This window comes from Zonotrichia albicollis, chromosome 5 (assembly GCF_047830755.1).
Source record: "Zonotrichia albicollis isolate bZonAlb1 chromosome 5, bZonAlb1.hap1, whole genome shotgun sequence".
In the NCBI taxonomy this organism is placed as follows: domain Eukaryota; kingdom Metazoa; phylum Chordata; class Aves; order Passeriformes; family Passerellidae; genus Zonotrichia; species Zonotrichia albicollis.
Genome location: NC_133823.1, coordinates 23526093 through 23537839, shown reverse-complemented (window position 1 = coordinate 23537839; position 11747 = coordinate 23526093). Strand labels below are relative to the sequence as shown.

The following is an 11747-nucleotide window of genomic DNA, read 5'->3' as shown; positions in this document are numbered from 1 at the left end:
AGATACTTGTTTTACAGTGCACTCTTTGTGGTCTGCAGCAGGAGAAAAGGATGGGGTATTTAAGCTACAAAGTACCTGTTTTCCTAAGGTGATAACTAGGATAAAGAAGTCTTTTGGAAGAGGGGCTGAGAACTTAAAGAATATTAAGAGCTAACCTACATGGGCATTTTCACCCAAAGCAGGTAGAGAAATTGCAGGAAGAAGTCCTGTCACATTGAACAGACAGACTTCTAATAATTTAAAATTTAAAAGTGAATTGCATTTAGATATTGATTTTCAACCAGTAAATCTGCTACCTTGTAAATAAAGAAAGTTCATATTTTAATTCTTTTGCAGCTCACCAAGTCTTTTCCTTCATATCTATGTATGCCCAAAGAACTGAAACATAGTCCCAAATGTCAAATTCTTCTTGAAAGCATACTTAAACAACAATAAAAAAAGCCTGAAGAGCCAACAATAGGCATGGGAGTCAGACTGTTGAACGGTATGTTCAGTTTCAGAAGGGAGCACTAAAGTTTGTACCCCACAATAAAAACACAAATGAAGCACCTGGACTCTCTTCAGACTCCAGAAACTCAACACATACCAGGCCCAGTGGCAGTGGACAGGGAGCTAACAGATAATCTGGTAAGTGTCCAAGGGACAGACTGACCTGGTTTGTGGCAGCATCAGCTCCTGTGTTACACTGTGTTTCATTTGGTCATGACAGGTGAGCCTGCAGTTTGTTCCACATTTCTAAATCTTTATAAAGGTTATGTCTGTATATGGCCTTTGAAATCCATGGTTTAATTTGTATTCACTTGCAAGCTAATTCCCACAAAGGACTCTGGTAATGTTCAACAGAATGCCTAATAGTAATTAGAGAAAAAAATAGAGAGTTATTTATTGTGGTGAATAATTTATCATATTAACATTATTGCCCAGAGTTGGCTTTAATGATATAAAATACAGTCATGCAGGAAAAAGAACATTTCAGCAGTGTGCTTTTGTTCTCTAGAAAACTGTGCTGCAGAACAATTTTTCAAGATGTTACAGGAGAAGGAAAAATAAAATTCACAATAATTGGAAAAAAGAGAACATTTGAATAGGAGGAATATTTGAATAGGAAGCAAAGTGGAAGAAGTTAAATAAGTAGAAAACAAAGAAAGTTTTGAATTTGTAAAGCAAGGCATACCTTCTGCAGAATAATATCTGTATTCCTATCCAAATTTTCCTTTATACAAAGCCTCCCATCTTGTTAGTCTGTAAATAAAAGCAGATGATCAATATTAAATTGATATCAATATTACTTGAAATACAAGCATTCATATACAGAATCATCTTTCAAGAAAATTGTTCTTCCTGAGCCAATTTTAGAGGCAAACATCACTGCTCCACAAACATCATCTCAACACTTCCAGCGTTTACACATTCCCTGATAATTAAATACCATAGTTGTTTTGACTAGGAAAAATGGCTGCACTGAGGTTTAGCTTGCCACATGTAAATATCACCTATATATCTCAACTGGCAGTTAACAGAGTGCTACCTAAATTCAATCTACTGTACAGAGTGGCAGAAGCATGATTAATTAGTTAGGTTATAAGCCAAAGGCTTCTGTGTAGAGTTTTAATTTCAGTAACTTACCTGAATAATTACACCTTGAGATAAAGCAGCTTTAAAATATTTCTCTGTAGGAACTGGCTAGTAAGGCAGAATGGAGAGCATGATCTTACTAGAACAAGGTAGGCTATTGCCACAGGATTGTTTAATGCATATTTCAACTAATTTTTTTTCTTTTTTTTTTTTTAGTTAGTGAGGGTGAAGATTTGAAGAATACACATTTCTTGTTTATGTTACTGTTTATGATTTCAATCTCCTCCAACTAACCAAAAATAAAAAATATAGCTTGGACAGAGATGAAGTGCATTCTAACGGAATCATTCTAACTTTGCTTAATAAGGAAAATTTACTGCTTTATTAAAATTCTTTTATTTAAGAATAGTATCTTCCCATCAAACTCATTAGACTTAGTTTTAGCTCACATTGATTTGAGTTGCTTAGCTTGGTAAAGTTCTTACTTGACTTCATCCAGAACATGATTTCAAAGGCAGCTACCTACTGTGGGGCAGGCTCCATTTGATCCTTAGCCTTTGTGCTTAGTCCCTTTGATCTGGTTAAACTGACCTGTCCCATAAAATGAATTGATTTCTTGCTGCTACTCAACGTTCACCTTGCCTAATGTGCTGGTCACCATCTCAATTCCACTGCATTCTAAATATTTGTCTACACATACAGTTTTTCAATAGAGTTAGAGTGACCAGTCCCCATTGTGGGGAGACAGGATTTACCAGCAGAAGTTCTTGTTTCTCAGTCTGGTTTACATACTGGCTGGTCTGTCCCGAGTTTTTTTTTTTCTTTTTTGAATTGGTAGAGCTAAAAATGAATGAGGGGGCCTTTGTGGAACCTGTCATTATGGCACTCAGTGAAAATTGCACCAGATGAAAGCCTAGAGCAACTATTACGAAAAACCACATAAGAACTACTCTGTGTGTATTTACACAGCAGCCTATAAAATTTTATTCAGATCTGAAATCTGAGTATGACCTTCATAATCTTCCTGTATAATTTGAAAGCGTAGAAGTACAGTTTAATGCATCTTTTTTAGCTCAGAAAACACATTCTTCTCAGAGAATTTTTTAGGTTTCTTGGGAAATTTCCCAAAGTTGTAACTAATGAGGTATGGGTTAACCTGTCAAAAAGAGAAGAGAAGAAAGGAAAAAGCAAAGATAAGCAACTTACGCACCTGTCTTTAAACAATCCCTGTGTCTGTGTATATCAGGGAAGTGTAGAATCTGAACTTTGCATTAAACTAAACTATAAAGCCAGTCATTTCTTTTTACAGACACTGTGTCATGAGAGGGCTCAAACCACAAGGCTTGCTGACAAATCTTTTGTAAAGAAGAATAATCTGTTTGACATATAGAACACAACTTCTCACAGACTTTCCCCTGCACTTTAAACAGTGCAAGCTTTTCAGGTTATTTGCTCTGAAAAAATGTAGCTGAGCTCCAGCAGGTGGATTTTTATGGCCTCATACCACATAAGAATCATAGCACAAAGAACAAAAAGAGCAAGCATCTTGTACCAAGATGACACGGTGATGTATCTTCTGACTGAAGCAAAACATGAGATCAACAGTCTCCATACAATGTAACTCATGCCCTCCTCCACAATCCATGCTCCTCAGAGTCTATACAGTTTGGCAGATTGGGATAAGGTCCTCTACTCCCCGCTTCAGCCTCACCCTTTCCATCTAAGACTATAATTTTCAGGCCACTGGCTTGAAGGGCTCTTTTGTAGACCTAACATTTATAGCAACTCGCGTGATATATCTGTACAAGCCAGTCCTCTCTTCAGAATCTGTAATCTCTCACTTCAGAGCTCATATTTGAAGCCCTTGATTCACTGTGATTTAAAATGAGACTTTGAAGCAAACTGCATTCTTTGGTGATGAGGAAACCCACAGGCTTTGGGCCCTTTTGATCCATTTGTCTGGTGCCTAGCAAAGCAGAGGCCTTCTTCTATCTTAATAGCTACGTCCCTGAAATAGCAGACGTGGTACACACTGACCTCCTATTTACATTTCAGGACATTAACCAAAGAAACCAACCATCAGGAGACATGGTGTTCAAAGATGTAAAATAAGCTACTGCATCTCCTTGAATACCACTGTTGAGAAAGGCAGGCATCAGACCAGGAGAGCTTCCTTTTCATATTCTCTGGCTTCAAGAGAGACAGCTCCAGATTTGTGGTTAAGGCTTTGTACCAATAGTGTTAACAGAGTAAGACAGACAAATATGTGAGAGAGTCGGAACCTAGAGAAAATATTAAGGCTTTCCATATTACCAGAGAGTGGTCAAAATTTAAAAGCATGATTTTTAGAAATTCTAACTTAACATACTTTCTTTACTAACCAAAAATCAGATTTCTCTGGAGTTATCACTGGGAAGGCCAAGTGGCATCATTTACAGTAGGTATCTCAAAGAAGAATACAGTTGTCTATGTAAGGAGTAGAAGTTCAGATTCCTTCTTGAAAATTTTGCAATTATCCTTTTTCATTCCTTTTTTACAGCGTAAGGCAAACAATGAAATTATTGTTTTATCCTAGAATAACATGTTTATATAATTTTGAGATATATGTTGTAAGAATCTAAATGAAAAGTTTTACTGTTCACATTAAAAGATATAAGGATGGCAGTTTCAGATGTCTGGGCTCTGCAGTGGTCTGTCAACACAGAAAAATTTAATTTTAAATATCTGCTATGGAGTAAGATTTGTACCATATGAACTACAGCTGATGAGAATACCCTAAGCTTCATTTTCACTTGTGCTCCTTGGAAATTCTGACAAGATTCTCTAGAATGCTGGCCAGTCAGAACACTGCACATCTTTCCTGTTTTGGTGTAGATACAGGAAAAAATATCACATGTTAATTACGAAATATATTTGAGAGGGTTAAGATAATATAAACAACTGAAAAAAGTATTACTTCTGAAGAACATAGCATATGATAGTGAAGAACGATTCAGACTAAACAGATTAGTCATTGTTATGGTAAATCAGTGACTTCCAGTAACAAAGACTAGGAAAACCAGGCATTTCGGTAATTAACTTAAGCGAGATACAGTTACAGGAGGCTCCTCCTTCTATTCCCCCGTTTAGATACAACCCCCGTGAATTTGCTGACCATCTGGCACACAGCCAAGTGAGTTCTGTATCGTTGTTGCTTCAGGAACCCCAGTCCTGCTCCTAATAGCACATTGCTCCTTGCAAAGCTTATTTTTAAAATGACAAAATTTTCTAAAAATCTGTTCCTTTGCCTGAAATGGTGAACTGAACAGCAGAGGCAAGAATTGCATCATATTACTAAAGATGAGCAAACAGAGTATGGAAGAGGAGAGGAAGTAACTAATTAAACTATAAACCTATTAAGATGACTTTAAAATTATGAGAGGTTTATAAACACACAGCATGGGAAAGAACAATTAACACATCCATGTAAATGGAAATTTGAAACAGTGAAGGATAAAAAATCCTTTCATGTCAGACTATGAGAGATCTACCTAGTGGCCTTCTACCAGATAAAAACAATTTTCCTTTTTTTCCAGTTTACCTTATTAAACCATTTATACATTAGCCCATCAAAAATTAGCCCACAATAGGAGAAAGGCTTCACTGGGAGAGAAAATAATAATTTAGAGGAATGAAATTAACTGAAATCATATCAAAATTACAAAGAAAACCACAAATTCCTTGGTGTTGGAGAGACTCTACTGCCCTCACAAATTCAAACTGATTTCAATACAATCTATTGCATTGAAAGGGAAAGTATGTTTGGAGTAAAGTTAACAGCAGAATTTTCTAGGATTAGCTTGGAGACTAAAAATAGCACATAGTATCATGACTAATTTTGGTACAGCGTAAGCGTGTGCTTATGACATTTTCTGATGACAAAGTCTGGAGGCAGTGTCAAACTAGAAAAGGCTTGGAATATCATACAGGTCATTGAACTCCAGCTACTGAAAGGGGATGAGGTTAGAGTGTACAAAGTGCATGGCTGCAGCCTTGGAATTAATAACAGGAATTTTCTATTACCAGATGATAGTTAACAGTTTGGAAAAGATAATTAGGTAAAAACCTAGTAAATATATCTTTTGGAGCAAAACTACATACTATGACAGAGATGAAGCTAAAAAGCATTTATCTTATTTAGTTTATTACCTTATTTTATTTAGCTTGTTACCTTCATTTCATTACATTATTGTTGGGGACATAAAGTGCTGCAACAGCTTCCCAATAGGAGTATGGAGGCAAAAACCCCAAACCTGTTTTAAGATGAAACCTTGGTAAATTTACAAATGGGGTTATATGACCTGTTTAACTGCTGCAGGGAAGGAACTAGGCTCCATTATCCATGAAATATTTTCTGATCCTGCATTCTGTTTAGAAATAAAGCAGATGAGAAGGCTTCAGCAATGGAGGAAGCACAATGCAAAATGGACATTTCAGTCCAAACATAAAGAAAAAAAAATTAAATGAAAAGTAGCTATGATCTGATGACCTGGACCTAGGTTAGCTGGTAAAAAGGCAAATGCTCTTACTTGCAATTTTGGAAAATGTTCCTATTCTGTTTCCTTCACAGCAGACCCTGCTGCTCTTCCAACTACAGCTCTGGTATGTTCCCAAAGCTGCTAAGGGAGATAAATTTTCGTCTTAGCAGTTCTACTTTCGTTTCAGTTACAGTGTTTTCTTTACACGGATAGTCCAGAGCCAAAACCTCTCTCGATAAGTCTCCTGTATACCTCGAACTCCCCCAGTTTGCTCCCCAGGGATATTCCCTCTGTAGCAACAGTTCTCAAGTCCTAGACCAAGCGTGTTTGGCAGCAGGGAGAGGAGATCCTGTAATTTATGTACCCATGACACCTTTCCACAGCTGCACAAGTCTGAAGGTTTTGTTTGCCCCAAAGCTTAGCTGTTTTTGCCAAGAAGTGCAGTTAGTCCAATAAAAAGCAATTCTCTTTATAAACCTTGCCTTGAGCATTGAGTAAACAACAGGGCAAAGTCGAGACCTAAAAGCAGTTCTCAAATACCCTTTTTTTTTAACAACAGAAGTAATTCTCAGGTAACTGCTGGCCAAATTTTCACCATCAGCCTTGGGCTCTGCATTGTGGCGCCCTTATTTCCCTGAGTGCTCGTCGCTGGCTGTGCCTAGCTGGCACAGTTGCGCTGCCAGTTGCACTGGATTCATCCCCTTGCAACAGCCATGCCCTCCTAGGAGTGACTTCCCCTCGCACAGCCCTTCCTCCCGTCTCTCCAGTCCGGAATACGCACAACTCCTTGGGGTCGGTGCCTGGCTCGGGCAGCGGCACACAGGGGGCAGCTCTGGCCGAGCTCCGGGCTCGGCGGCCTCGCTTGGCCCCGCTGTTGGCCCGACCCCGCTGTTCCCGGCCGGCCTTGGGCGGCCCCGGGGCGGCTGCTGGGGCACGGCCGGGCACAGGGGCCGGGGCACGGCCGGGGCCGCAGCCCTGCCCAGTCCTGCCCGGGGCACGACCGGGGCCGCAGCCCGTACCCAGCCCGGCCCGGGGCACCGCCGGGGCCGCAGCCCTGTCCAGCCCGGCCCGGGGCACGGCCGGGGCCGCGGCCCTGTCCAGCCCAGGCCTGTCCGGCCCACTTACAGGGCCGCAGCCCTGCCCAGCCCTGCCCGGGGCACGGCCTGCGCTGCTGAAAGAGAGTGAGTGGAGATCGCAGCGAGTCAGGAATGAAAACCTCACCCCTTCCCCTTCTTATCGCTAGTTAAACCCTCCAACTCAAAGCCCAGTTACTCGCTCTCTCCTCAAAGCATCGGCTGGTTTATCCACGACTCCTCTCTGTGTGTTCCTGCAACTTGTGCTTTTCCACAGAACTATTTCTCTGCAAGGTCACGGCTTGTAAACACTTCGGGTGGTCTCCTCAGGCAGCCAAATGTGCAGGCTGCACATTTATTTTAAGGAGAAATGGGAAAAGCATTTGATTACAAAGGAAGCTCAAACTGGCCTCTTTAATTTTGATTCCTTCCCGCTTGAAGCTATAAATACTGCTGAAGATTACAGAGGGTTGTAAAGTAAATACCAAAAGACAGCATTTACAATTTTCCACACAGCTACACCCTAAACCCATAATATAAGGGAATCTGCCCAAAACTTTGAAGTGCTGTTATAATTTGTTATATGACAAAACAGTGGGATTTCTATGTGTTTATTTAGCCACCTGCCACTCCCTCACCAAGTTTTCAAATCCATTTGTTTGCTATATAGCTAAACAGTATTAAGGTGAATTGCACTTTCAAGTTATTTGGATTACAAAACAGTAACCAAAAGCAAATTCAGGCTAATGAGTATTTCTGACTTGTACTTTTTGACTTGTACTTGGATGATAAAATACATTTTTAATCTCATTTTTTTTTGGTGGAGAGAAAGAAACCTTCAATCTGATACCCCTATTTTCTTCTTTTTTCCTCACACTGGATGTTATTCCTATGACTCCACCAAAAACTTTTAAATTTTAAAAGTAATTTTTACCTCAGTTCCCATTATTAAAAAAGTCAAAACACAAAAAAGACAGCTCATTTGGGAGCACGTTGAAGGCAGCAATTGCTAGAGATGATCTAATTTTACCAAATGATATAATAAAGCAAAACTGAGAATTAGGAAGATTTCCTTTCCCTGTTTAAATTCACTATGATCCACACTGTAGCATGTCGTGTCTTCCAGAACCAGACTCTAATATTGCAGCTGATAGAATTATATTTGCAGACCAGATTTCTGTTGCTGCTTTGTTAAAAAATCATCAGGTTACCTACTTTGTGTTTTCTAGTTTTTACCACATTGTATCTCATTTGCAGTTCTCTGTGATGTTCCCAACTTAAGCAAAGTTGCACACTTGCTTAAGATAGACATCCTACATTGTGATTTCACTTTAGAATATTATCAGCATATTTACCCCAATATGAGGTAAATCTCAGAGCTCTTCCAGTATACTTTGGTCTACTGAAGTTTATGGAAACACCTTAATGGAGCAAGGTGCTGGCTGAAGGATGCTATTTCCTATACAAATTTTTCTTTCAGGAGAGGACTTGATATTTACTGTGTGACACAACTTTTCTTCTTTGCTACATTTGTAAGAAGTATAATGGAAAGCTTGAGTTGAATCCACTGAAGTTATGTGAAGCTTGGCTGCTAAGGATATGAGGAAAGCTAAAAGAAAATGTTTGGCTTAAACACTGGATTGCAGTGGTGTGTTCTTGGAAAAAGAACAAAAATATTTAGCTATTAAATGAAAATATTTTTAATTACAGAAGAAACGACACTGAGTTTGTGATGCCTGTTTGAAGCCTTGTGTCTACAGAAATGCACTAACAGTAAATTTAAAATGTTTCCATCAGAAGGTTTAAAGGAATTCTTAGTGCAAATAATTCTACTGTATTATATGAATTCTTCCTAGTAGAAGCTGTGTTGCTGCATTTCAAGCAGTTCTGACAATTACTCTCTTGTCTCTGCAGGTAAAATTTGTACTATGAATCTAAAAATTACTTAAATCTTAGTGCAATGTGCATAGGTATGTGGCAGCATTGATAGACATGTCGTGCAGACATGTTATGGTATGGTATTTTTTAAAAAGGAGGTATTTATAGGCAAGCTAACCTGAAGTTTAATGTTTCTGTAGTGGAAAGTTGCAGCTGGCAAAAAGCACACAAATTGTCTCTTCTGCAATTTTAGAAAAGAAGGGAGTAATACTAAATCAGTTTAGACCACGAAACCAACTGCAATTACTCAAATAATTTACTGAGATTATTCAGTAGCACAAGTGTGGGTGCTGGTGAATGTGCCCTAGGATTTATCATACCCATCAGGAGTTCTAAGCTCTCAGTTGCCAAGGAAGAGAGTAGAATTTTTCAATAGTATGGCTCTCCCTATACCATGTATATATTATGTATATATTATTAATATATAATTAAACTCAACACTGAATGAATGGAGTTGTGGCATCCTACTAATACTGCATATCAGATCACCATCTAAAATTATTGAGAATATTTGAACTTTAATAAATGTAGCTATGAAGATGGAAATATGATGATGACCCTCTCTGGAGCTCAAAGAAAGACTTCAGGAACAATACTTTCCTTATGTCTTTCAATGTTGCTTATTAGCTGCCTGAATAAGATATTTTTTGGAATGCAATTCTCCTCCAAATACTGATCCTGCCTAAAAGCTTCTCAACTTGGTAACTGGTGCAGCCAAAACATTATTTGTGTGCGTACTGAACCACTTTAAAAACAGTCAAGAGAAATATTTTGTGTTGAAGAACACCAATGACAGCAGTCCAGATCGTAAGAGTCCCCTCTCAATACCAAAACTGAGTGGGTGCTACAGACTGTGAGGAAAAAATAAGGCTCAATTCAAAGTGAGAGACTGTTTGCTACTGTTCACTAATTTTAGTGCCAGATTATTTTAAATTGAAGCTCCACCTCATTGCCTCTTTCAGGACAAAGAAAATAAACTGCTTTTGACATGTTCTTCAGAAAACCCAGATCTGTCTGATAGGGTAAGTTTCATCTCATTTAACTTTGCTTGGGAAGATATCAGAACTAAGCTAGTTGCTTGCTCTTCTGCTATAGTTATAAGGAAGAGAATAGAAAATATTTATCTAAGCTGGTTTTAAATGGCATGTGTTAATTTCAGTCTTTTTACATTGGGTAGAGAAAGCCTTACAGTAAATACCAACATTTTCAAAAGCCAGACCAGGCAAGATGAATTTCATAGTCAGCAACTTGGCTGCATCTCTTTCATATGAAGAGTAACAAGTTTGGAACGCAGCTTTAATCCTTCAAGAGTAAACTACATGAATGTCTGTCTGTATATATATATAAATATTTAACAATAAATAACAAATATTTAATATATACATGTTTAGGAATTTATAGTGAAGAATATGTAGAACCAGGCAATACAAGGGAAGTTTGCAATAGGGCATTTAAGTCAAATTATAAACCATAACAATTTGAACAAGGTTTTTTCTGTTTTTATCTTGATAAATATGATCTATCTACAGGCAAGTTACATAGGAGTTTATGAAGTAACTGAAAAATGGGGGGCTTTGTATTGTAGTAATTAACATTAGTTTTATTAATCTCTTCCCTCCTTGCAGGTCTTTCCAGACATGCTTCACTAAAATGGAGGGTGAGTAAAACCAGCTGGGTTTGGTACAGAGTAGTGAAGAGATAGCAAGCACTCAATGTCCAGCATCTCATCCATTCAACAGTTCAACAGTTCAACAGTGCAGCTTTAACTGTAGTAACATGAACTGTATTATGTTAAAGCAGTAAGAGGGGGTTATGTTAGATCTGGAGCAATACATACCAGGAAAGTAAAAAAAAAAACCAAAACAAACCACCAACAAAAGGGAACAGCACAGACTATGCTTGCAGATTCTAAACACTAAAAGACTCTCTGTAGCACAAATTGAAATCCTGAGAAGTTTATGCTGTTAAGACATCTTGAGAAAGACCTTTAAATTCATCTGGTTTTACAGCTTTACCATTGTCACAGAATAATAGTGTTTTACATGCAAGATTTTGTGATATATTTAACTTAATTCTAATCCAATGTTTTACATGCTGTAAAAAGTGAACAGAAAAAATTGCATATTGGTAACTAAGGTCACAAACCTTGTAGAGATATGGAGAGATAGCTGCAGAGTTTTAAAGTGAAACTCAAACTAGCTTCAAAGGAACTAGCTCAGCTACTGGAAACAGCGTAGCCATGGCAGCAAGCAGTTCATGTCAGCTGTAAAAGCTGCCTGTAAAGGTAGGTAAATATTTGGACAACTTGCTGGCACAGAGTTCTTGTGCTACAGCAGCTACATTACTTCAGCTATTTTATGTGCCACTCAGGATGACCTCAGCCTAAGGAGATGGCATAGTTATACCTGCTGGCAACTCAATGTCTTGCACAATGGGCTTGGAAGCACTCATGAAAAGAAAAACAAATTTAAAACTCTACTAGTTCTTTATGAGTATCTGTGTAGAAATCTCTTGGTCAAGAGAAATTAATAGATGCTTATTCCTAATCTCGAGCTGTCAGTGGCTTTTCCCTCCCCAGTACTCAAATATCCGCCATTACAGAGTAAGTGATAACAATTATCAGTGTATTCAAATAATATTACCA

General features: G+C 38.3%; 1 long non-coding RNA gene across 1 annotated transcript; it reads right to left on the bottom strand.

Moving 5' to 3' along the window:
- Positions 1-565: 565 nt before the first annotated feature.
- On the bottom strand, positions 566-11331 carry LOC141729030 (uncharacterized). Its single transcript, XR_012580275.1, has 3 exons — positions 11249-11331; positions 1175-1242; positions 566-848 (listed from the first exon to the last, which is right to left on the bottom strand). It is a non-coding gene; the product is annotated as an uncharacterized LOC141729030 (long non-coding RNA).
- Positions 11332-11747: the final 416 nt, after the last annotated feature.